The sequence below is a fragment of the Balearica regulorum genome, chromosome Z, assembly GCF_011004875.1.
Source record: "Balearica regulorum gibbericeps isolate bBalReg1 chromosome Z, bBalReg1.pri, whole genome shotgun sequence".
In the NCBI taxonomy this organism is placed as follows: domain Eukaryota; kingdom Metazoa; phylum Chordata; class Aves; order Gruiformes; family Gruidae; genus Balearica; species Balearica regulorum.
The window spans coordinates 32,149,788-32,177,326 of NC_046220.1; the positions used below are offsets into that span (position 1 = coordinate 32,149,788).

Below are 27,539 nucleotides of genomic sequence, written 5' to 3' on the forward strand. Positions count from 1 at the left end.
TGAAAGGGAAAGGATGCATCTTTTCAACTCCACATGGAGAGGAGACATGGACAGTCACAGAGATAAATATCACATGTCTCTCTTCAGTAGGAGTCCAGCTAAGTGAATGGCCCTTCAGATACAGCATACAGCAACACCATTTTCCAGTCAGGTGAATGTCTCCCTGTTTTTTCATCCCAAAAGAGGCATACGTGAACCATATGACACCAAAATACATACAAAGTATATTCTGAGGCACTTCATTTACATTAGCCAACGTCCTTTAACACTATGGAAGAGAAAAAAGCAAGAATGTAGTAGTATGTTTTGTAGTCCATTCTAAACTTTTTTTCCCTTTAAACTCATTTGAATAAAAGGCATTTGTACTTTTTTTATTTGTTTCCTGCAACAAGCATTCATTCAAGCGTGGGTTCTTGTTTGCAGGAATGTATGCAGAGTGAAAGTTTCACATTAATTTAGGACTTCATTGACAAAGAGTCTATGCCAAAAGTATACAATCAGTTCTGCAGCAATTTAATTTTTCCTTCTGCTGTTCATGGAACACCAAAGCAAGACAAAAGGCAATATAATATGTTTCAGGTTTCCATTCATTTATCACAAACAAGTCATTTAAGTCAGTAGAAGTGACTTGCTCTCAGAGAAAGAAAAGGCTGAAGTATTCCTATGGTTTTCAAACCGCTTCAAATTATTGAACAAAATCTGAATACTCACAACCTGTAGGTAATATGCAAGGAACAAAAAGGCAGAATTAAATATGTCAAGTAGCAATACTGACACTCTATTCCACGCAGTTAGTCCATGTTTGACTCATGCACCTTCAGGCCACAGTTTTGTAGGCTCCCTCTGTGTGAAAAGCAAAATGAGTCTGCACCATGGAGAACCTTCTTCCTTTACCTGGTAATGGAGAAGCACAGGGAAGTGAAGTAGCCTGGCTCCAGGTCACACAGCTGGTCTGTGGCACAGCCAGCAGCACAAAGTGCTTTCCAGACTTCAGCCCTTCCCACAGACCTTTCTGTGCCACTGTGCCTGAAATCCCAGTGCTAACTTCCCATAACAACTACAAATGAAAGGTCCTCCAACACAGCAAAAGGTAAAATTTCAGGAGCAGGGATAAATCATACACGGCACACAAGGATATTAACTGTTGCTCTTTATCTATCTTTGTATTTACTTCTTAACTGGAGTTGGCATTTCGAGCTTTCAGCATAGAATACAGGCCTTTTGCTAAAGAATTTAGGTCAACTCAGCACAATGTCTGCAGAGCTGAGGAGGAAAATACCAAGGAAGATGGAGTTTAGGGGTGGTGAACATCGACTAACCCTCATATTACTCAAGATCAGAGTGGGAGGGGGGAGATGGAAAAAAGGGTGGCCATAAAAAAAAGGAGCTTTATATGGGGGTGAGGGAGGATATTCGTTTTGAATGATTGACAGCTAGAAAAAATGAAATTCTTATCCAGTCTGAGGAGCTTTCTCTTAATACAATTTTGCCCAAACTGCTAAATCCTTCTACTCTCCTCTCAAACTATTCTAAATAATGGGCAACATATTAATAATAATTCTGTTCTAGAAAATGTCTGGACAAAAACCCATCAAAACTTACTAGAAGTCATCACAGTGCATCTTCTTTATAGCACCTTTATAAAAATATCTGTAAGAGGAACACTCTAGGTCTTCCTCAATGTCTTCTGTAAGGAGGAGATATTAATGACCAAAGAAGAGGAAGTTTGATTTAATCAGACCTCTGTTTCACACATGCTAGCTGGAGCCACAAAGTGTGTGCACACTTCCACTCCACCCTGGCTAACAAAATTTATGAGAACAAACTGAGCAATTAGTTTTCACATGCCGACAGTTGCACCTACCCTTCATTGTTAGGACATCACCACAAACAAGACCCAGATATTTTATGGATTTTTTTTAAAAAAAATTTGATTGTAAGAGAATCAAGTCCTAAAAAACCTTTAGGCTACAGCATCACCTTCAGTGTATGTTCAGTGTATGTTCACTATACATAAAGCTAACATGGTTTTTCTGAAAACTTTCAATAAAATCAGTGTTCCAGTTTGAGAGTCTGGATGCCTAAGAAAACACAACTTTCAAAAAACGGTGACTAGCCTGTACTGAGAGCCATACACAGGACTACCAAGGGCTCCTGACCCTGTTTAAAGTGAACTCAAACTCTGTAGAAGGAGCTCACAGACACAGAGCAGTCTCTGTAGTAATCCAAGACACTGCTGGCACTCCTGCTGAAGGAAGCATACTGAGCATGCTTCATTCTATGTCTGCAGAGCAGAACCAGCCTGAGTTCTGCCAAAAGCCAAGTGTGTCATGGGCAGCTGTGACTGTTAACTTTGCCTGAGCAGAGATATGAAGTGGTAACACCTCTTCTTTGTTTCCCCTCCGCCCCCCTGTAGCTGTCAATTGAGATACGCAAACATGCTTGCTGCAGCTGGAAGGCTAGCTAGTTTGTGTTATGCTATGAGGTGCATCTGGTGATACGGAGTTTTTCTGGAAACTGCATCTGCCCACTCCATGCAGTCAAAAGTGCAGACTCCTATCTTTTAGCACACTAGCTCAAGGCAGCATACAGGCAGGTGAGACTGTGCACAGCTGCTACCTACACACAGTATATGTCATGTCACCTGAGAGAAGCACACTCCCTGCTGCTTCACACCAAGTCACTGGAGAAACCCTGAATTCCCACCCTTGTCAGCCCAGCTCACAATTGTCAAGCAAAATCTGGAAGTTGATAGGGCATCAGCATCGTGGGGAAGCAAGCAAAAAAGGGTTAAGTCTTTCAACTTCTTCATCCCTGTCTACCTTCACAAGTGATCAAGAATTGTATCTTCCAATTTTCTTAGACTGTGTCTGAGTAGCGTCACCTTTTCTTTCAAAAGATCATTCCTTTCTAACATAACTTACCTCACCTTCCAAGCTGTATTCCTGGCATTAAACCTGAAATTTCTGCTTTTCTGCATAAATAGTTCTTCCTGGTCTATCTACTGTCTCCTCCATAGGCCCCTCCTTCTGCAGGTCTTCTGGAAGGATGCAAACTGATCATCTGCTATTTCCACAGCCTACAGAGAATGGTGCTGCTGATGTGTATCTTTAAAGTAGCTCTGAAGTCAAAGGAGTCGGTCTTTCATTTTTTCTGAAGATGTTTGGCATGCTGGTGCTTCAGCACACAGTATGAAGTAAAAGTCATTACTTTTATCTCTCAAGAAAGGAACACATTTTCAAAAAAGACTGCTCTACTCACAACCATTACTCAGTAGGGCAGAAAAAACGAGGGAGAGAAAAGGGAGGGCTGGGAAGGGGCTACAGCAAACACCACCAGAAATGACGGACAGTCATCTGGTCTAACTCATTCAACCCTGCTGATGATGAGGGGCCTCCCATGCACTCCAGAAATGGGTATCTGAGGCTGCAGAAGTCTTACATTTCTTCCTCTTTCTTTTTGAGGAACAAGACTCCCTTTTTGGTTTTCATTGTCCGTTTCTCTGAACTCAGTAACTGATATAACTGTGGTCAGTCAAGATATTGCATGTGTGTGTGTGTGTGTGCGTGCGCGCGCGCTATGTCTGGATCCTCAGGAAGGCAGCCTGGTATTTTATTTTTAAACTTTGGCTCCTGTTGCACAGCCCCACATATAATGGCTCCACTCCTGAAGGCTGGATAGTCTTCTGCTATCAATTTTCAAAGAAAAACAAAGCCATGCAAGCCAATACCACCAAGAGAACAGGAGCAAAGTTCTCTTCTAAAGATTTTCTTTCCCTCATAAAAAAACGAGATCACAGAAAGATTAAGCCATCAGTGTCATTCCAACTTCCTGCTCCTGTCTTCTCACAAGCTGCAGAATATTGTGCAAGTCCCAGTAACTGCTGTGCTTTCAGAGATTTCTCCGTTTTTTTATTTCTAGAAATTTGCTGAAGTTCTGCCAATTTTCCCCAGCTGAGGACCAGACCTTTATGTGGATCACTACTTACTAAAGCCTTTTATTATGAAGTGGAGGGTCAGAATAGGAATATGTTTCTCCTTACCTGAAAGCAGAACCTGCAATGGATCTTCAAGGTCTCAGAAGCTGAAGGAGGCAGAACCAGACTTGCTAATCATAGGACTGGTGCTAAGGTTCATCCTTCCTGAAGAGCCTGCCCTTCAGATGTTTTCCAAAGCTGACAAACTAACTTGTATCATATACCTCTAGCCACCTGCAGTACAAGATCATTTTGGCAGTGAAGCCTCACTGACAAAAAAAAAAAAAATAGTGGTTTCCTTTTCAGCTGAGCACACAGAGGCTGTATCTGTAGGCTTGATTACTAGAAGAAAGGAAATGTTCAAGTTAAAGACAAGAAGGCTCCTTTGCACCCATGCCCGGGAGAAAAGGTTTTACACAGAATATGGTAGAGAAATGGAGAGGGAATAGTTTGCTAAGAGGAAATCACCTTCTTATCTTAACTTTACTTGCATTTCATGATGGAAGACAGCCACTAATCTCAGCATTACTTATGGGTTAAAACAGCCATTTATTCCAAAACCAAGAAACAGAGAAACCACTCAGACCTCTTTCTCCATTCCTGAACTCCCTTGTTTTCCCATTGTCTTTTAATTCCTCCAGCTAGACTACTGCAATACAGTATTCTGAATCTTGAAAGCAGTCTTCGAAAACTGAAACTACAAATTAAGAACTGAAAAAATTTGTCAATTAGGGAATCAAAACTCTCCATCTTGCTGTAGTAAATGATTTATAAAATTAAAGAGAAAAGCATTTACAGTGAGGCCTCTACTGCAGCATGACCTTCAAAACCAAGCTAATGTACCATTTTTCCCCGAAACTGACTTGTTTGTGCATCAGTTATCAAAAAAAGAGGATCTAATGATGGTGCTTATTGTTAAAGTCTTTGATTAGCACAGAAGGCAAAAAGAGTTAATCTCCAAGTTTCCTAGATGTATCATCCTTAACAGACCAAAGCCTAAGATTTTGAGAGGTGTCTTTAAAAACCTGAAACGTATTTCTACTGAAATGGTTGAGACCCTTGAATCTACTGATAATATAATTGGTGGGATATCTCTAATAGAAAATTAGGCTACTCTAGGAAATTGACATGTTGACAAATTCTGATTGGGTTTTTATCCCATAACCACCTGTGTGATAACTGCAGGACCAAAGTCTCTAGTTCCTGTCTGTAAAACCAGGACTAAAGTTCTGGGTGACCAAAACGCTGGGTAGTAGAGTCCAGAAGAAACTAGAGGTCTTCTGTTTGGAGGATTTACTGTCCTTTAGAAACCACAATGTGAAAGTCTACGGTAGCTCTGTTAGGACTACAAAAAAACTGTTCCATTTCTTCTTTTCCTCTATTTAGACAACAGGAAAACACATCTAATTTTAAGAGGAAGGCAGCTTCCACCAACATTGTGCATAGATTCCACTTTGAGAACAAAATGCAGATCATTTCTCCATAGTTTTAAGCTTAAGACAGGGAAATGGAGGAAAACCCGACACGGATAATCAAGCCTAAACTGATTAACTACAAACCTGCAGTCAGCAGCAGGTTATTTGCTTCCCTTTTCTTTGCCAGGTGAGAGTCTTCTTGCATGTTCTGGTAAAATAAAATCACCAATCAGCATTTCCATCAGCTGTTCTTGAAGACAACTAATCCCTGTCCTAACATGAGACAACGGCAGTGGGAATCATCTTGCTGAAAGTTCACCTTGTACAACTAGACAGTTGTCCTCATCCAGCTCAATGGTAACAGTCTAAAGCCTGTCTCCCACCACAGCATCTGAAGAGAAATTAAACTTAGGCTGGACACCTTGGGACTTTCTACAGAGTCCATCAGTTATTCCAATAGCTCTTAATCTTTTTCCACTATTAAATTAGAAATAAATAACTATTTATATAGCAAACATTTTCTAGTCTTAGATTCCAACCACTGCATCTTGTTACAGCTTGGTACAGATTCCAGATTCCTATAATATTGGACATAGCCTGGCAAATTAACTGCTTTAAGTCCTCTAAATGTCACTTCTGAAAACCTCTGAAAGAGAAGAATAGACTATCTGAACGCTCTCACTGTGCAGTGCAATTTTCCAGACTTCAAATCATTACTATCCCCAGCATTTCCACACTCATTTTTACAGACATGCCAACTTCGGGAATGTATTTAGTATTCCAAGAGAGGTACTTGCAGAGATCATCAGAGGGACAACAGTATCTCCTGTGTTTATACATCCAAATGCTGTACTAGTTCACTTAGCTATTTTAACCATTTTGAATGGTATCTACTGCTTTGCAGGATCACTGATTTCTGATTTAAAAGGAAGACAGGATTCTTAAAGTCCACATAGGCTACAAAGCCAAGACATTTCTTGAGTGAGTCACAGAGCGTTTTCACTTCCACGTTTTCTATCCGTTACAGATATAAACTGCATGAAGAGCTTTTAGGTCCAATATATTTTTAAATATAAATTACTGGTGTAGAGAACAGAAGGAAAAAGGAAAAGTCTCTTTAAATCCTAACAGAGACCCTTCTTGTCTGACCTGTGGGATGCTTTTGTTTGCTGTGGAATGGGTCCAAAATAAAAAGGAAACCCCTTGCTTTTCTCTTTGGGATCAAAGGCTCTCAAAGGCACAACACTGGTGTTATTTGTGATCTATCAAAGCAAGGTGATTATTTACTTTGGTCATGGAAAGGCCCAAAAATCTTTTCTGATATACTAGAAAAGCCAATGGCCAGTGAGACCTATGATTCTTCTGCACTCTCTGCATGAGGTTTTCTCATCCCACAGTCCCTTTGTCCTCAAGCTGCAAAAGCAGGTGCCTCCATCTGGATGATCCCTGAGGAACTGACCCAGTTCTCAATCCCTTTTACTTGGGGAGAAAAAAAAAAAAAGCACAAAAGGCATTAGACATAGATCTAAAGATTATACAAATACATGTTTTGATGATTTCCCTTCTTCAGATCAACTCCTTTGTGAACATTCAATTACAGCCCCAAAATTTGCTGTTGTCTTTGAAGTATAATGGGTAAATGCCAATCTTCAACATTCAGGTACAGGAACTTCAGACACTCACCTTGCTTGACCTGATGGATGACTGAGGAACCAAGCACACTGCTCTTGTTCAAAGTTTCATGCAAGCCAACCCTTCATGGTTCCTCTTATCTTGGCCATGATACAACTTTTTTTGTGAAAACATTATCAGCTTTATGGTTGGTACAGTGCTTTGACTTTTCAGAAAACAGTGATTGGTCCAGCTGTCTTATATCTTAAGAAGTTCTATTATTAAGAAAATAATAAAAACACCCCACAAAACAAAGATAAGAACTGCTTAATATAAAGTTGGGAAATCTAACAGCTTCAAAGGATGCTTTTCTGAAGATCTCCAAAACTAGCCAAGGTCCTCTGTTGTGCCTCCTATTTCCTGAAGAGGTGATTAAGCAGAAGATAATAAGAATTCCTTTGCAGCATTCACCAACAGACAATTGACTTTTTGTCTCTGCTTTGCACCAGGCTGATACTGTTCTTACTGTTCTTTCAGAAAGTGCTCACTTTCAGACCCAAATCTTTATCATTTGGAAGAATGCTCCTTGATTTATTTGTGACATTTATATCCACCCTGAAGATTTTTCCTCTTGTCCTCATACCCAGGCATCGTTTGAAAGCTCACCAGACTCTTTTCCAATAGACATTTTCGGAATATATGCATTTTTGTTCACCATGTCCAAGTAACGCCTATTTAGTTTAAACACAGGTGTAACTGTGGTTGAATAAAGGAGGCAAAACAGCCATAAGAGTTCAGCCGTGGAGCAACTAGTATCATTATGTCCTCTCCCCAACAGTACTTCCTCTAGGTAAAAGCAGCTGGAAACACATACTGAAGGTTCTGTTGAGTCAAAGCCAGCATGGCACATACTCTGGGATGAGTTTTAACCCGCTCCTAAGAATAAACAGAGGGAATTTTCACAATTGTTTTTGGATACTAAACACGCCGATCATGGCAGCCAATTCGTGACACATTTAAAAATTTCAACACAGGCTTCCACACATGGAGTCCGATGACTTTCTGGTGTGCTTTTATAAGTGGGCTCCTAAAGCAGCATCTTCATCCCCACTGCACACTAGTGACAGATTCTGTCAGCATCCTATGGAACTAATTGCTTCTCTTTTGAATTGACATAACCTTCTAGACAGTATGTGGGAGAACAAAGGATGGAAGGGATCTCATGGATCACCAAGGCTGGTTCTGTTATCACAGACACAAATCTAATCTCAACTAACTTAAAGAAATATAGCATGCTTGCTAAATAAATAACAGCTATGGGTCCCTGAGCCAGAAAACCCCTTGATTTTAAAACTGGTTCCATATGAAAGTATCCTGATCATGAGAAACGTAAGTGCTAGCAATTTCTAGTCCCAGTGACCATGCAAAAAGGTAATACAGAGAGAACTAACCAGCTATGATACTGATAGAACTTCTACACCCCTCCCTCTAAAGGATTCATTTCTCAGCTGAAATCCCCCTTGAGGCTAGAAGTCAAATATTACAGCTCTGGAATATGAAATAACCCTCAATTCTGCCCAGCTTATCAAAAATCCCTGTCCTGCTCCCTCTCTTCTTACACTTCCTTGGCCGGATTATGCCTGTAAAGGGGGAGTTTGCTACTAAAATCCCACTTGGGTTAATTTGGCTATGACGGCTTGACAGCTGGAGCAAGAGAAACAGAAAGATTCTCCTAAGTAGAAGGAGACTATCCCAGTAATTTGGTCAGCTCAGTTCTTCCTATGTAAAAATCCCATCAGGAACACAACTGAGAGGTATCCTAGAACACACAGATCAGTTATTCTGGAGAGACAGAAAGAACAAAAAGAGAAAAATGAGAAAGGGAAAGGCAAAGAAAAAGGGAAAAAACTCTGAATTTCCTAATGTACAGAAAAAAGTCTTAAATCATTCTTTACTAGCAGGTCAGAATTAATCGGATTGCTGCACCCACTGAGCTTCCTTCAAGGTAGGCTTGGTCCCATATTCCAAGCCTGGAATATTTCATCAGCTTCCTAATACTAGTTAAGATTTTCTAGGCAGGCTACAGAAGAGAAAGTACTTGTTCAATACCAGTAGTCCATTGCCACACTTTCCTATTACAAGCTTGTCAGCCTGCCAGTGCAGAGAACTTCTAGAACTCCTGCTTGCTCTCTTCCCACAGAACACAAAGCAGCATATTCCTTCAGAAGCTCTATTCAACCTCCCTTTCTTCTCTATGAGCCTGCATCTTTTGAGACAATGGACAAGAGGAGGCGGACCACTTCCTCCATTCATTTGCTCAGCCTGCTGAAGCGTCAGATCTGTCTGATCTTGCAGCAGAAGCATTATCCTTTGTTCTGATCAGGTTGCACAAATAGCTGTGCTTGTGTCAGTCCCTAGAGCAGAGGTTTTTTTCATGACCAATATGATTACAGCTCACGCAACACATTGTGTCCTACTAAAAATGTTGGAGGTTGTTTTCCCCCAGATGCAGGAGTTCTACAAAAATACCATTCAGTGTTATGCACTAAAGAAGAAGGGGAAGCCATGCAATGCTGTCACTACATGCATCCTAGCCAAGTAAGTCAAAATATTCATAGCCTCACCAAATTAGCCCAGAGTCATGAGAAATACATGAAGGGCCTCAAGTTGAAGCAGTTACAGGGGTACAAGATGATTATGACTTCCAAGACATCCCCTCACTTCTCTGCAGGTCAGGCACACCCCATGCTGATCACCCACAGCTGCCTTTACAGGTCCTGACAGCTTGCTTATTCCCACACAGACAAATTGGGCTGGCCCCAGCCACCCCCACCGCTGTCGTGACATACTTTTGCCCAGAATTCACACCTGGAGTGCTTGCAAGCTGTCTGCAACTGAAGAGACACAGGTTAGCCACTAACAGGTTATATGAATATTCAAAGCAATACATCTGGTAAGCAGTTCAGTTTCCCACACTGACAGAAGAATAAATCACTACCTACCGACAGAGTCATGAGCTCTGAAAAGGTTACAAAGCATGGCTTTAGTTTTCCCTTCCCCCTGTTCTACCATAATGCACACTTACTTATAAAAACAGTTGTTATCACACACCCTTCCTTTTCCTAAGGCAGAAAATAAAATTTACCAGAAAACATAGCCTATAGGTTCTTCAGAACTTCAGCCTGTCAGTACACATTCAGGCTGGAGGTTGAACTTTACCTAGTACCTCCAAATTTCTGGTATTTTTGCCTAAGTGTTAAGTATGTCTCTGATACCAGGTAAAAGCTTGAATCCCCATTTCTGGCTTCTAGCCAGGATTCAAAAAGGAAAAAAAACTTGCTAATCCATGGTTTGCAATGAAAAAAACACCTACCACGGGGGAAAAATCCTCCTGCCTTTAGCCAAATCTAATCTAATCTTTCCTCACAGCTATAATATCACTCTGAGTGCTTCACTCTCTAACTTTAGCTTCACATAGGGAGCACAGGGAATTACTGATACAAACCTTTTGTACACGGCCAGTTTGAAAAAATAGATAAATGGGTCTGATTAACACTCCTGAGTTTGCAATCAGAATCAGTACGGTTCCATGAAGATACTGACATTTTTAGTAACTACAATACTCTCCAAAATACAACAGCATTATATGACTTCTGTTTCAGAAAGCTTTGACATTCCTTCTATTATCCAAGTCTTGCTTTAGCACATATTTTATATTAGAGTGTGTTCCAGGAGGCATATGGCAATAGAACTAGGTCAACCATTAACCAAATAACAGGAAGCTGCTCTGCAGAGCACACCCTTCAAAGCTTGCTTAATGAGCTAGCTCTTCAGAATGTGTCCTTCAGTAAGGTTGAAATTAACAGTTTCACAGGATTTTCTTTAAAGCCACAAGGTCACCCAAGTTAGGTGGCTTCTGGACTTGACAGACTCTGAATGGCCATCCCAAAGCGTAAAGGCATCAAGGTCAGATGCTAAGTGATGAACAACACATGGGTCATTGAACATCAGGAACCAGTTCCGATGATTTCTTCATCTTATCAGCAAGCAGAACCCATCCCATCATTAATCTACTCCCACAATTTCAGTAAAGAACACAGGAATTTGCCTTTGTAGAGCTTATGGGGAAGGATACCATCACAAGATAAAGAGTTACCATGTCTCTGCCTTCCTTCCATGCTTTCCTTTCAGAGGATGGCAAATTACTTCCCAGATGAGAGTCAACTCCAAATACTTGTAAGGTTTGAAAAAAAGGATTGGTATTAAGACTTGCAAGTCAGTGTCTGACTACATTCTTCATGTACTGTATTCCCTTTGATCTTGTTGAGATACATACAGGATTTAACATGATCAGTCAAATCAGGGAGAAAAAGAATCTAACATCATTGTTGATACCTTCATTTGTTCCATCTCAATATTACCAACTGCTTCCACTAAGTATCAGATTCCATACTTTTAAGCAACCATAGACACCCAGGCTTGAAATATAAGTTGTTAGGACTCTGAGAAGCATCAAGCACCAAGGAACAGAATCCATGAGTAACATGGAGGTTAGAAAAAGTTCTGATTCATATTATACTGTTAACACAGCAGTAGAGATGGCCTGATCAAATTGTTTCTAAACAAATAAAACACAAACATGTGCCAGCACTCTACTTGAAAAGAATTTTGTATACAACAGCCAATGATACCCATCGTACAACTGTTGCAGTACATGGTAACTCAACAGCCATGTACCACAAAGTAGTATCAACTTTAAAAACTCAAAAAAGTCACCATCAAGCTATGCGACTACATTCAAATCATGACACTAAATATATATGGGTACTAATATCAGTTTTCCAATACCCTCAGAAAAATGGATACAGCCTCTTACCTCTTTATCATAGTCTCTCTTTTGGACAATATTTGCACAAAACAAAACATTCAGAGATCTTGAAGTCATTGGTTACCTGAACAAAACCAACACCAAAAAAAATCCTCTCTCCACCACTGCCAGTGGTAGACTTACGTTTCTCCACAATTCCTAACAGGAAAGTGTGCTGTGAACATGTATCTCAAGAGTTTCCTCAGCAGTTCACAGCTACCTTTGTGACATCAAAAACAAAACCAAAAAAAAAAAAAAAGAAGAAAAAAACCTCCACAACCATGTCCAACAGACATTCTCCCACTAGTGCCTCCATAACTGAGAACTTCTCTGTAATCTGATGTTTATGAGATGGGAACTCAAGTCCGTCTTTCTAGTGCTAGATCCTGCTGGTCTACCACATAATAATTCCAATTCCCAATTATCAGACACAGGAAATGATGAGGCATCCATGATGACAGAGAAAACAGTCAGTGTGTGTGATCATATGTCCCTGCAGATTGCTTTGTATCTTAAGCGACAGCTCCTTGCTGAAACTGGCTAACTCAGTGGAAGACTGCCAAGCATGCTGTGGTGAGATTATCATCTTAGTAGTTATTTATAATAAACTATCTTTGGCAAGTTGCACCTTTTTTGGTATGAAAAAGTCAAGGACAATGTATTTTCTTTGCAGTATAGAGATGTTCTATGAGAAAAGGTGCAGAAAAAATCTAGAAGCATTATTCATTTGCATATGAAGAAACACTTTGGATGAACGTTCTCCAGTGTGTTCTCCAGTGTGTTCACCACCACTAGAAAAACCACAAAATTACTAGCTACTAGAAAATAAAACCTGCAAGGGAAATTACATGGACAGACACAACAGAGCAACCATACCTTAGAAAAAATCTCTTTATTTGCCTGCATCCTTAATACTTCTGATGCTGAAACACCTACCACAACATGGAATTATCTATTGAACCAAGAAAAAGTTCTGCCCTGAGAGATGGTGTTCGAGTTTCACGTAATTCCTCAGTGCCATTTCTTTGCAAGTGACCTATGCAGAAGTGCTAGACTCCCATAGTGTCAACCAAAAAATCTCCTGAATGGGGTCAACAGAGCAAGGAGGGCTGTGGAAGGATGAAGTTACTGCAGAACAGAGCAAACAGTCTTCACACACAAGCTACATTTTATATGTATTCCTTCCTCCCATCACGAAATTGCAACTAGGAAAACATACCTGTGGGTTGACTACTCCCAAACTCCCACTCCAGTTCTTGGGAACATGTGAAGAAACTCATACCTTTGCAGGGCTACCACAGAACAGCATCTAAGACAAGGATTCATTCAAGAGAAGCTGTAATATTATTCTTTGAAAATCCTGCTGAACAGGCAACAGAAGCCATGAGAGCTCGGATTATGAAGTTTCACTCAGCCATGCCCATCAGGAAGCAAGCTCTGGTATTCTAGAGCTTCCCAGGCTGCTGCTACAGGAAGATATCTCCAAATGTTTTTGGGGAAAAAAAATCCAACAACAAAAAAACCCAAACCAGTTGACCAGTCTATGACTGAGCTGACGGAAGACATATCAGTAGATTTTTAAGTCAATAGAATACTTAGCAAGCTTATCTAGAAATTCTTTTTCTGCAGATTTAGACAGTCATGTAACAGTATTTGGCTCTTAAAAAAAGTGTCACAGTAATTTGCCACTAGCTTTAACCAAATAGGAAAAAGAAATTCTAAGAGGACATTCCTGCTACAAAGGAAAGCAGAAACAATTTAATAGCTTTGCACAGAATTTCAAAATCTACACAGTATCATTTGCAGTATTTCATACCTTTTTGCATTTTGGAGCTGTAGTACAATGTTCTCAAATGATTACAGCTTTTGAACAAGCTGACTCTGCACTAAAGCCAAAAGGATCTACAATGAAACTTCATCTGAAGCTCAGGACTTTCACATGACTGAACTCTTCTTTCTCCAGATCAGCTTAGCCCTTCAGCCTCCCCCCTGCCCCTTTTATAATCCATCAGACATGCTTTTGGAGTGCACTTCACTTGTTTAAAAAAACCAAACAGGTTCAAAAAGAGAAAGAAATTAAACCCTGCTGGGCTTAAGTTTTCAGATGACAAAGCAGAAGGTAATTGTTTAATACCAAGTATGAAAGCAGCATAAAAGGACAAGATGCAGAGGGGAAAAAATCTATTTAGGCTTCCTGCACTGGCATGAAATGGCTGCTTTCCTTCTTACTGCCAGCTCCCATGCTTCATGTTGACATTACACATCCTGTACTGTAGATCCACCCCCATGCTGATGCTTGCCCAACAGAATTATCTCCTGCGTCACAGCAGTGGTAACAGAACTGCTGGCTCTGCAGATTTGAAAGCACCATTTCAATGCTTAATACATACAGCAACTGGACACACTACCAGATATTCTGGGTTGGTTTGTGGCACTCAGCACCGTATTACTTGGCCTAACCTTCTGTTAACCAGATGGTCTGTTCTCCCCTTGGGACCAAACTATTAAACTTTATTTTATTAATTTCTACCAAAATGCAGGGACAGTTTATAGTACTTGTGTCTGGTTCATCTCAACAAGGTTGCTAAGATGAAAATGGCCTAAAAATAACTGGAAGTTGTGCTTCACACCAACAGAGAACAAGATTTTTTGGAGTAAATATTGAAATGATCTGCCAGATGAACTACCATAGCAGTATGAACCACATGGATAGCAACTTGTATTATGTATACATATGCAAAGGCACATGCTCCTGACATTGTAAAAGGGCCTCGATTGCCTTTTCCCTCATCCAAAGCACCTCCGTCTTGAAGAGGCAATTACCATATTAGTATCTATTCAAACCTATCCCTCAATCAAAGAACAAGTGTGAAAAATCACGCCTTCCAAAACCACCACAGTTAGCGATGGGACTCTGGAATGATGAACATTATCTATAGACAGCACAGCAACATGAATATTCTCACTAGAGCACCCACAAACTTATATGAAATCATATCTCGGGGGCATACAAGCATTAACTGAAGTCAAACTGGAGTAGTTATAACATACATGATCCCCCTGTCAAAATACAAAGAGTGAGAATGAAGGAGCACATGCATGAAAGTGAAAGAATTATCTGATGCGTAAGCTCCCATTGGTTCTTGCAGATCAGCTACAACCATGCCCTCACATGCAACCACAAATGAACATCTCATGTATGTAGGTGGAAGCTGCTGAAAGCTAAGGGCATCTTGTATTCAAGATGTAATTTCCAAATGCCTCCCTGAAAACTCCACAAGAATTAGTCCATGCAGGTATGGATTTATCTTCAAATGTTTACTCACAGGAGCAGCTGCAATGAAATTCAAAATAAGATCACAGTGACTATTCACATGAATAAGCTTTTACAGTATAAGGGCTTTTGCACCATCTTCTCTTATCTGCCAAATGTACTACAGTAACAAGAAAATGCAATGGAAGCTGAGGTCTGACCTATTAAAAAGCCTTTGTTAACGTTCCTAACAGTGGCAGTGAGGATTTATTAAATAAATAAATAAAGCGTACATGCCTGCACACAAAACAAAATCCTGGGAATGTAAGAAGAATCCTGTAAAAGTTGCAGTTTTGCTGCCTTCCAAGGAAAATAGGAAGCCAATCCACATAAAACCTAACCATAATAAATCACTAAAATCTGTTCTTCATGGCTACCACTACAGTGCAGTGCTTCCAAAGCAAGGCTGGATTCACTGCTCAGATTGCTGCACGCACGCATTTGTCTGAGGCAGTCTTCTCAACCTAAAGCTCCAATTCTCTCCAGGCTGGGGTGTCAAACTATGTTTAAATAGCACAGTACTGCTATTATCCAACTTCTCACATGTGACTAACTTCTGATGTGGAAGGAGATCACAAACCATCTTCTTCACACCACTTGGGCAACTAAAACAGTCTTTTGGTCACCCATTACTAAAATTCATACTCAAACACGAATAACTCTCCAATCTGGATGTCAACAGATCAGTAGGTATTGCCTTCAGCTCATAAGCAGGCTGCTTATTTTACCTGTAAAGAGGATTAGATGTCTTCATCACATCAAGGAAACAAGCATGAGAACAGACTGTGTGGCATTTTAGGTGCATCTATCTTTAAAATTTCCCCAAAGAGCAGGATTTCTTTTATGTCCCATTTAAGTTACTACCTCATCATCATATGACTGGCCTCCACTGCCATGACATACAAAACTTCAGTATATGGTGACAGGGCCCCCAGAAAGTCATTCCATAACCTGAAACATCATCTACCCTTCAAACACACTAAAAATAGATTGCTCACCCCCTTGAGGTCTCAGCAGCCCATCTGATATTACAGTACAGTATTAACAAACCTATGTAGACATGAATTCTTAAAATAAATATCTTCAGAGATAAGACCAGAATACCAGCAAGCAAATTACATTCCTGCACACCACTGAAGTAACATGGGTGAACCTGTGGAAGCACTGAAGAACCATGGAGGGCAATGAGCATTTCATGTTCATTTTGCAAGAGCACATCACATGCAACCTTTGGTCAACCTGTCTGTCATCCTGCCAAGCAACTTCTGACTCAAGGCTTTTGGTCTGAAAGACATTTTCTGAGTGCGACCTCAGCAGCTTTGATGTGGTTCCTTGGGAGCACAACACATTGAAAACACACTACTCCACAGTGGAAGGAGAGCAGCACATTTGTAGAAGGCGTGACATGGAAAATTCATTGTATTATGTTATCACCTCTGTAATCTGATCATTTAAAAATAATTCAAGTTTACTCTTTTATTCTTGCAGCTGGGAGACCCAAACATATTGACTCACTCTTTCAGCAGCTCCAGGGAGAAATGCAGTTATGCCCTTGGAGCCAGGGATTTCAGGTTTCACACGTGCATGGATAACCTGGCAGGAGAAATCTGCATGCTCTTGAGAAACAACAGCTTCTTCTCAACCTACCAGGGTGGAAACACCAGGAGCCAGCACCACCAAAGGGTTAAATACACGAATCCTCCAAGCCTGGAGCTGAGAGCCATCATATATGCTCATCCACAACATGGCCTTCAGTCATATTTACCTCCAGAAGGCCTGATAAAGTCCTGCTCTCCCCAGGTCCTGGTGCTATCGCACCCTGGGCTGGTTTACACCATATGCTTGATCACAGACAAGAGAACTTGACCTCTATACGACCTGACATAGCTGAAAGCTGATATGTTTTTCTCCCCACTGCCCTCCCCCAACGATAAAAGGTCATTTAGACCAAAAGGAACCAGTCCATACTGACTTCAAGTTACATGAATTCGACTTTTGGGATGCACTCCTGGCCAGGAACCCAAACCCTTTCTCACAGGGCTGCAAGCCGCAGCCATATGAGAGAACAGGAACAATTCAGCAGTGAAGAAACTAATTAACCAGGCTGGGAGTTGTCTGGCTGCTCTCAATTTTCCATCAGCCATTTGTTAACATTTTTACACTTGTCAAGTTATTTATCTGAGCATGATAGAAGCACAGTTTCAGAGCCCACCAGTGCTGGAGGTCCTATATCCTGCAGCCAGAGCCACCCAGATGTAGGCAAGGAAAGGAAAAAATGAAATGCAAGATCAGAGTTTCCAATTAAATAAGGAGAGAAATCATTCCAAATTTGTTCATAGCGACATTTATTTATTTTTCTGACAGTACCACTTGCCACACAACACAGAAGAAAACAGGATAACTCCTCACCACCATTGCCTTCCAGACTTTGTTGCATTACCAATGAAACTAAGTAGATACTGTATATATAGTTAGTCCCTTCTTCCATACTCACCAACAAGCAACAACATACCTGAGAACAAATGATCAGTCAGAATTACAGCAGTGACACAGAAACAAAGTGGCAGGTAGCTCTCAAATAGCAGAGCAGGTCTGCTCCAGTCTCACACACCAGAACCACTGCAAAAGGAGATTTTTCTTATCTACATATTGGTTTGTTTCAGCATACACAGCAACAGAATCCAGCACCAAGGTCTTACTTTCCAATATCCCTGTTAAGTCCTAATTACACCTACTTTACTGGGTAGAGGGATGGATGGTTGAAGGAATTAAAAAAATCAAGGGCAAGATTTCACGGCTGGACAGTAATTCTTTGGTCTCCTTAGTGTTTGGTCAGAGAGGTCTAAAACTCGGTTATAAAGAGCCACATGCCCACAAATCTAGCTGAATATGACTGGAACTGAAGAATCCAAGTCTGAGTTAAAATAAATAAATATTCAGGGGCCTCTCTTAAGTTCTCTCCAGAAGCAGTTTGCTCAACTAGAGAGGAACACTCATGCCTGATTCACTGCATCCACATCAAGACTAGCACTCCTCCAAGCTGTCTCACAAGTTTATCCCAGACTGGAGTGTGCACTCTGTTTAAAAAAAAATAAATTCTTTAAAACAAAACAAAAAAAGCAAAGCAAACAAACAAAAAACCCAAAAGAAAAAAAAAAAAAGAGGAAGCAGTTGTTAAACACCTTCACCAATCCCTCTAGAACTTCTGACCTAGGAACTATTTGAGCTGTCAATTTAAGATCAACAAGAGGGAGGCAGAAAGAAAAAAACCCACTTTTCAGCATCATCAGACAGCTGAATTTGGGCATTCGGTCCACAAGAAGGCCTTTATTAATGACCCCTTTCCCAGCTAGACACTAAATTAAAATCTTCACTAAGTCAAAGTCATTAGAAGGCAAAAGCCTTCCCTTAACTGCCCTGTTTATTTGATAAATAACAAGAAAATTCAAAAGTATGGGCTGCTGGAGCACAGGTTCTGTGAGTCTTATTCGCCCACTCTGCTCTTTTCTTTGCCAGCAATGAGAGGTCTAGGGACAATGTGTGGGAGGAATGTGTTTGCCGGGATCCTGTGATAAGTAGCTATTGTATTTTGAAGCTATTTGCATGACAACAGTCCAATGCAGTATGACCCATCTTCTTCCCCAAAGGAATATCCTGTGATGCCTTCTTTCCACAACCAGATACCACCCTGAAGAAGCACTATTTGAACCTTAAGAGCTGCAAGCGGGAAGGAAGGGTTTGTTCATTTGAGCAGTGCAAAGAAGCCCCTATTGTCCTACAAGGCCACGGAAACAGTGACCACATGTACATCAGAAGATTCCATTTTTAGCATCTTTCAAAACAAAGTCTTCTCTTTCACATTATCACGAGCACACTGAATCCTCAGTCTTCCTATATCATTCTCTGCAATGTCTGCTTTGTTTTTCTTGAAAAATCATTCTCCTGCCTCTCTACCCCACGCAATTGCTCTATTAGCAGCAAGTTTCCACTACACATAATTATGGCATGCCTTAGCCTACTTTTCTGTTTGCTGAATAGCTCTGCCTATTTTCTACTTGTGCTGATGCTACCATTTACTTTTCCTGACATTCTAATCCTTGTATCCTTTGAAGGCCTGACTTCCTCCACCACAACAGCAGCTGGGGTTCTCAGGCCCCTTTCCAGAGCTTTTTATTAGCAACAGTAATGCCATTGCTAAACATCCCACTTCTCAATCTTCAGGTCAGCGTAGATCCTGCACCTGTAACTCGTGCTGCAAATACATTGTCCAGTGCTGTTGACCACCCATTATCTAAATGACTAGCAAGTTATTAATTGTATATTCCTGGCATTGAAAGAAGGAAAAACACAGGCGCACAATGTTAAGCACCTAGCTTCTCCCAAAGGCATGTATTTTCTTCAATTTTCTACATAATCCCAATTAGATTGTTTTATCTTCCACCACAAAGTAAGAAGTGACACACTTCAACAACTGAATTCTTAATTTAACTAAAGTTAACAGTAGTCCAGTGAATCAAGTGCTTTCTCAGAATTATTTGTCCTCAACACACTGGCCTTGCAATGATTGCTACCCCGATAAGCTCTCAGTAAGTCCTTCCTAATCACTCATGACATTGATGCTGTGCCTACAGCTCTTTATGCTGACATTATTAAACATGTATTCTTAAACAGACTGTATTTGACTCCACTCAAGAACAATGACTGCACATCCTGAGATGTCTCATTTCCATCTTCTTTAAATTACCAAATAAACATAAACTGATTGTTTTTATTGAGGAATCTTACCATCTTCTATCCAAAAAGCTGCTGTTAGCCCAAGACAAAACCCTATTGTATTCTCCCTAGACAGCAGCATGGAGGTCCATAATTATATCGCAGACTAGCCAAAAATGAAGAAGCTTTTAGATCAAGGGGAAATAAAAGTCAAAGCACTGTTGCTATGTCTAGGACTGATGTTCTGATAATCAGTGTCTCAAAAATTACTACGAAGCAATCAAACCAATAGTGAGGGAAGACTCTTTTTCAAACACTGCTTAAAGAAAAGTTCCTTCAAGTAGTGATTAGGCAAGGATATTTTGAGTTACTGCAGTAACACATACTGCCTGAAGCTGAACAAAGCAACTGTATAAAGATCATCAACTCCTGAAGAGCTGAAGAGAACACAGAAAAAACCAAAATTGTACTCAAGACTGTATGTTTCAGATATAAGACACCAGAAATAAAGAGTCCCTTTTCGCCATCTCAAACCCCTTCTTTCAAACCCCTTCAGAGCTGTGTTCGTACTGCAATATGTGGCACAGCTTCATAAAATTCACAAGATGAGGGGCAGACTTTAGATCTTTGGTATTGCTTTTAAAGTTAAAAGAACAAAATGGAACAAAACCCAAAACAATATCATGTGACTTTTTATTTGCCTATGTGTTCAATTTTCCAAACACAAGCTGAAAGCAATAGACTACTTCCAAAATTCAGGACACAAATGAAGACTACATTCTATAAAATCTAGTCCCCTCATTTGGAAACTTCTACTAAAGCCTTTTCACTACAACCAACAGGATAATTATCGCTAAGTCGAGCTATCTCCCTTCCTCCCCCCTTTTCTTCTTTCAGCACTGGCATACAAACCATGCTATTTTAACTTCTTTCCTGTTCTCCCAGTTCTTCTGGAACATTTTATTTTCAACAGTCAACTCATTTGGAGAAGTGCCATGCTGAAGTTCAGCCGTTTCAATGTTAACTGTGTCTCTGCCAGCAACTGAAGACTTGCATCACATCACCTTCTCCAGCACCTCTTGATTAAACAATTTGAGTTCCTCTCTTTGAGAGGTTAGCAGATGTTTAAGCAACCTTCATTCTCATCATACTCTTTTCCTTCAAAGTTATTCTCACTCTCTGAAGAGTAAGGTGGCATTTCTCATCCACTCCTCAATTAACACTTCACATACCTCCTCCTCACCTGCTATGGGTCCATATTATATTTTCACACTACCTAAAAGATTTCCATTAAACAAACCCTTTCAGACAGAGTGCTTGATTATTTAGTACTCTAGAAGGAAGCACTGTTTGAAAAGCAAGCAAGCATTTATACTGATGAAGTTCAACATTTTTAGTGAAACCGGCAATTAGAAGTTCATACTTGCTCATGTCTTGATCAAATATGCAAGTTAAGTAAATCATACAGTACTGGCACTAGCAGCAGACTGTTTTCATCTGGAACGAGTTCACAAAATACATTATTTAATTTCAAAATAGAGAAATATCTGTGAAGAGAGCATTTACATTATATTTCTACTACAATAGATTGGAAGTATAACAAAGGATAAGGAAACAAAATACATGAAAAGACACAAAGACATATTGGCCTCTGCAGACCTTTCCTGATCTGTCAAAACAGGATGCTTCTTCAAATCTCTCTTTTCAGTATTTCACTGGGGGTTTTAGGATACTACAGGTTGTGGCCTTAAGTTTGCTTAGTGATAGCTTCGTAATGAGGGAATGTTAGTTAATGAGCACTACACAGCTAATCACTAGTTTCACACTTTTAAGTCCTTTTGCCACAGTTTCTTACTACAAAGCAGTGTTCTGCTCAATTTAAGAAATTATCCACAACACCATGGAGAGAAAGTGTTACAGTAGACTGGAACAATCTCAGTTTATACTGTAACTCTACATGTTGTTTGGAATAATAGAAAAACTCAATATGAAACACTCATTTATACTTGCTTGTGGGAGTTCCAAATTTCAAGAGACATCTTTGGACTTTTCTGAAGTAATCTTCCTCAAACTGTAAGTTGTACTATTATAAGACTTTAGTTCTTCCCGTTTCCTTTTTAAGGCTAAAATTAAACTTGTCCATTCCTTGGGGCCCAGAGGAACATCTGCCAGATGTCCAGACATCTATGTTGAACACAGTTCTTCTCCAATAGTTATCTACTTACCAACTCTCTTTCAATCACTCATGTCTTCATAAAAGTCAATCATCCTTTAAGCCAAAGTTCACAACACTAAAGAATTTGTTATAAACTTCACTGAACTGAAATGATCTTTTTTTTTCCACTTCTACTTGCAGTTGTTCTACTTTCTTTTTCCAGCATCCAGCTATGGACTCATATTCTTCACAGTCTGAGCATACACAACATATTTTCAGTTTTCCTCTTGTAACAAAATAATTTCTAAAGATTATGGAAGGAAATTCTAAACATGACATTTTAAATTTCTCAACAATGTAATCCATTATGAACCCGGTAAAAATCTATAAGGAAAACAAATAATTAAACATTTTCAAAGCAGTGGTCAATAAGCTATGTCGAATGGGGTTGAGAAAAGCAATTAAGAAAAGCAAGTTTATACACTGAAGAATAAGCTATGAATGCAGTTTCTGTTAGAGCTTGCACTATGGAAAAGTTCTGGATGCCCACAAACCAAAAGCAATTGAAAGCCATTGTCTGAATGAAGAAATTTGTGCCTGATTACAAGAAAAATTCTAGTCACCACCATCTCATGAATTAAGATTATCTTTCTAGAGCTCCTTTAAAACTCACTGTTTTGGGTTTGGGGGCTTTTTTTAGATAGGTTTTGGTTTGGTTTTAAAAATAAATTAAGTCCCTCAGCTAGTATTTTAACAGCAAGGTGAACTTCAGTCTGTCTGGGCAGAACTACAGCAAGAAATATCATTAACAAGAATATCATTGTCTAAAGGCATTTAAGTCTCATAGTGAAGAACACCCCCTCCCCCATAGAAATAACACCACTCTCACTCCAACTCAAGCTACTGCAATGATGTTTGCTTTTCTAGGGTGTTTGTCACCACAGGAGGGGGGTAAGAGGCCCTCTCATAAAGATCCTCAGCTTAAATCTCAAACTTGTTCTTGGATTACACATGCCATGTTCAAGAGCAATGTATCTGTAGGGCACGCTGTAGTGCAAGCACTGAGTTGACTTCTCAAGAATTAAGAGGAGACTCACAATTGTGAACTACGAAACACAAGCAGATACTTAAGAAGACTGCATACAGTCTTCTTATACAGGGGACAGATACTTAGGATCTGACCCAAACAAGCAAAAGTCAGTGGGGACTTTTCTGACTTAGACCTGTACAGAGATTGCAAAGTGTGTCAAAGAACATCACCTTGGGGTGGGGGGGAAAACCAGTTAACCTGCCTCTTTACTTTGTCAAAATCTAAGATTAAACATACCTGAAATGGTACATTCCATGGCCCACTTCTGAAAGATGGAGACAACCACGGTATCTCAGTAATTTGGGTGACATATCAGCAACCAGAACTTAAGATATGCACAGTTGATAATGCAATATCCTTCCCAAATATATTAGATTATATACTAACGCATTTCTTCCATAGCAAAAATAAAACAAGGGCATTGATTTTAACCTTGCAGCAGCTGGATCCCAAGTTCATTGCTAGTCATTGCAATCGTCAAATCCTTCTATTCTTTTGCACATCTGGGAGCATGTTCTGATTCAGATTCACTGGTCCCCTATCCTGTAACTTACACCTTTCACAGGTAACACACTCCTTCTTAAACTCTTCACAGTAACCTACGTATGACTATTACTGGTACCTTTCTATGGAGCTGTGCCTTCAAGCTCAGTAGCATGGCACTCTGGTATCCCCCTCAAACATTTCAGCATGTAGTTTGATTTTTTTTGAGGAACTGCATCTACTATGCAACTGAAGTGCAAATTTAGGTTGGTGGGAAAAGAGTGAGGCCTGGTTTGAGTCTACTCAAAATTATTTCAGATTAAAAGGTGGGTTAAAAAAAAGCACACAAATTCCTGTTCAATTCCTATCTCACTTTAAAGATCTTAGGTTTCCATAATGACATTAAAATCATAAAAAAAAAAGTTTCCATAAGTTTTCAGAAAAAAATATTTTAAGACACCAAAGAACAGCTGTGAAAACTGGTTTGCTGTTTCCGAGAGAAATTACGTATGCTATGATGCTCTGAGGAACCTACTAAAAGCTTGTCAGTATCATTTTAATGCAAGAGAGTGGAGAGAAAAATTCTATTTTAATTTAAAATACATCCAAAAGAAGAAATGCTCTTGAAAATCAGATGTTAAAAATAAAAAAAATATCAGGTATCACCATCGTCACCTAGAAAAAAAATGACATTTCACAACATTCTCTGGAAGAACCTGAGCAGCCTCAAGCTGCATGCACTTACCTCCAAAAACCTATAAATATATGCATATATACACTATTTCTTTGACCAACTGATCAACCTCCTAAATTCTGTGGTCTTTAACCAAAGAAAAGTATCTAGAAAGGTGACCTCCGCATGAAAGCATAAGAGCAAAAAAGCCTGAGGATGTGTTTCTCTGTGTGAAGGAGAATCTGAGCAATTTCCTCCAATCCTCATTTCCTGATAGCATGAAGTCAGAGAAGACCATCACAATGTTGTACATTGAAAAAACTGAAGAAACCTTAGGGGAAAAAATCATTATTAAGCCAGCTACTGCCAGCAAAGCTTCAAAACATGGAAAGACATCCACAATGTTAGGAGCACTTCCCATCTCAGCTTTGTCTACTCTCTCTCTCCTCCATTTTCTGGTGGAGCTAGAGAACATGACATGGCTTACCTGACTCAGATCACAGCTCTCTGCCAAACTAGTCACTTCCTCTTAGACATGCAAGCAGCTTCATGAGACAAACAGACCCCCACAGACACACACACAAAAGCAGCATCAGAAAGCACTCAAACTTGAAGGTCTTTCTCTTTCCAAACACCAGAAAAACGAATGAAACTTTTCCTTTTTCTCCCCCAAAAGAGGGAGTGAGGGAGGGAGAAATCCTATCAGATCACAACTACATGAAGCTCCAGGAGGATCTCTCTGTGTGGAGAATACAAACCACAATGCTAAGAGGAGCGGGGTGGGGGGAGAAGAAGGTTACTCCAGAAGACATAAAGAGCCTGTAGACTCTGTGTGTGTGTGCATGTGTGCGAGAGCGAGGAGAAGCTTTGTGTTGTGGAGCCTGGACTGGAACCAAAGCAGACAGCTTGCAAATGGAGGACAGGGAGATAAAGAAAGGGAAAGAGGGGGAGAGATAGGGAGAAAGCTGCTTCGGGTGGTTGAGAACGGCGCAGGGGAGAAAGAGCCTTCTTCCTCGCCTGGTTTAAAGGTAGGGACATCGGGGAACTGAGCAAGAAGAAGTGGGCTCCTTCCCCTTCCTTTCTTCCCTTCTCGCTCTCTTTCTCTCAAAGGAGAGCACAAGCGTGTGTAATGGCTCCTGCTCTCCAGCTGAACGCTGTCCTCCTCCAAGCAACCTCCTGCGGGCACCACCAGCCCCCCAGCCCTGACGCCGCCGGGGACCCCCGCATCCCAACTCTAGGAGAGCCGCCGTGGGGGCACCACCGCCGGGGTGAGGGACCAGCCTCACCAGCGGCGAGGAGCAGGGCAGCGAGAGAAGACGAGGAGAAAGAGGAGAGGAAAAGCGGGAGAGAGAGAGAAAGAAGGAAAAAGAGAAAGAAGGAAAGAAGGGAAGAAAGAGGTCACCCGATTGCCTGGATCGTGCCAGCACGGAGCTTTTCTCTCCTCCGTATCTCCCGTCTCTGATCCAAGTCCACACGCACAGCACCATCCAGACCTCGCACACACACACATATCCTCTCGGGCACCCCCCACCCCGAAAGCTCGGCTGATATCTCACTTATCTCCCCATATCCCCCCCCCTTAATGCAACAACAAAAAATTAATTAACCGCCTTCCTCCTCCTCCCACCACCACCACCACCACCACCAGCAGCACCTCCTCCTCTTCTCCTCCTCCATGCAAGAGACTTCTCTCTCAAACAAAACACCCCGCTCTCGCTCCCCTCTTCTCTTTTTTTTTCTTCCTTTCTTCCTCCTTCCTCCGTTGACCGAATGAATGGATTTCAGAGGAAGGTGGTGGAAAGAAAGAAAGAGAAGACCAAACAATACATACATATATATATATATATATATGCACACACACGAGAGATGATCTCTCCAATGCCAAACCGGAGATGGGTTTTAATTGCAAGAACTTACAGGAGCGTCCCGGCACTGCTGCTCTTGCTGCTGCCTCCTCTCCTCTTCCTCTCTGCCTAGCTCTTCTTCTTGTTATTGTTGTGGAAGTTGTTTTGTGAGTCTCATGTGCTCCTTGCCAGGTCTCAGCAATGGAGGATCGCCATCTTTCCCTGCTTTTCCCCCCCTCTCTCTTTCTCCCTCTCTCTCTCTCTCTCTCTCTCCTTCACTGGTTTGCTGCAGCTGCAGATGACCTGAGATATCCGTCTCTCTCTCTCTCTCTCTCACTCACCCTCTGTGTCTCTCTCTGAATAATGAGCAACCAGAGGGAGAGAGAGAAAGAAGACAATCTCCTCTCCTACCACACAAAACGCAAGAGCACCAGGGGGTGCAAGAATCCTTTCTAACAACAACAACAACGTGTAGGGGAAGAGGAGGAAAAAGAGAAAGAAAAGAGAAGAAAAGAGAGGAGGAAAAGGCAAGAAGAAAGAGAGGGAGGGAGGTGGAAGAGGAGGGGGGAAAGCAGGCAAACATGAGAGAGATCCAGGAGGCAGACAGATGGAGGAGAAGATGGTAGTGATAGAGGAGGAGGTGTTGAAGATGAAGGAGATTAAGAGGAGGAAGGTGGTAACAAAAAAGTTAAGGTTTGGGACACTGAATCACTCACAGGCCAGGGAGGAGGAGAAGAAGGGGGAAAGATCTGAAGAGCTTCCTCTTCCAAGCTGTTGCCTTCACAAAGCTTCCTTTGCAGGAGCGCTCAGCAGCTCCTGCGATGCTGGGGGAGCCGCTCGGATGGAGCGCTCTGCTAGGTCATAGCTCTCTTCCAGCCATGGCAAAAACCGGTTTCTGCATGCAGATCTGCCCCTGAGGTGATCCCTCAGACACATCCATCTAGAGGCTAATCTTCCCTTAGCGGGGTAAAGAACATAAATGGAGCTGGAGGTTGCAAAGTATAAAACCAGATCTACCACGTGGTTGGTTTTTAATCCCCCTTCCAGCTCGCATTTGATGTGGAGAAAGGAGACTCGAATTGTCCATTTCTGGCACGTATTTTGAAGTCTACTCCCGGAAATAAAGACAGTCATCTCCAGGTTTTTTATTTCTCACAAGGATTTAGAAGAAAAGAGAGCTTGTACTACCATGCACCAAAATCACTTTCTACATTGGTGAAACATTTTTGGCTGCTAAATAAAATAAATAATTCTACTTAAAATAACTTTTATGCCTTCCAACACCTAGTTGTCTGCTCCTTTGTGACTGATTATTTAAAACCGTGGAAACTAATGATCAAGGCTCACAAAGAAAGGTATCTTGGTGATGAAGGCAAGCAGGCAAAGACAAAGCGGCTGT

At 40.8% G+C, this 27,539-nt stretch overlaps 1 protein-coding gene across 7 annotated transcripts in view; it reads right to left on the minus strand.

The window, feature by feature from the left end:
* ZNF462 (zinc finger protein 462) overlaps positions 1-27,152 on the minus strand; it is a 96,464-nt gene extending 69,312 nt beyond the window's left edge. The window contains exon 1 of one of the 7 annotated variants that reach the window (XR_012833142.1): positions 26,214-26,776. The gene's annotated coding sequence lies outside the window, so the exon portion shown is untranslated. Of the gene's footprint in view, positions 1-24,783; positions 25,633-25,698; positions 25,832-26,213; positions 26,777-26,856 lie in introns of those variants that run through there. The other 6 variants (XM_075740853.1, XM_075740852.1, XM_075740858.1 and 3 more) reach the window with 6 other exon arrangements.
* Between the last annotated feature and the right edge of the window lie 387 nt (positions 27,153-27,539).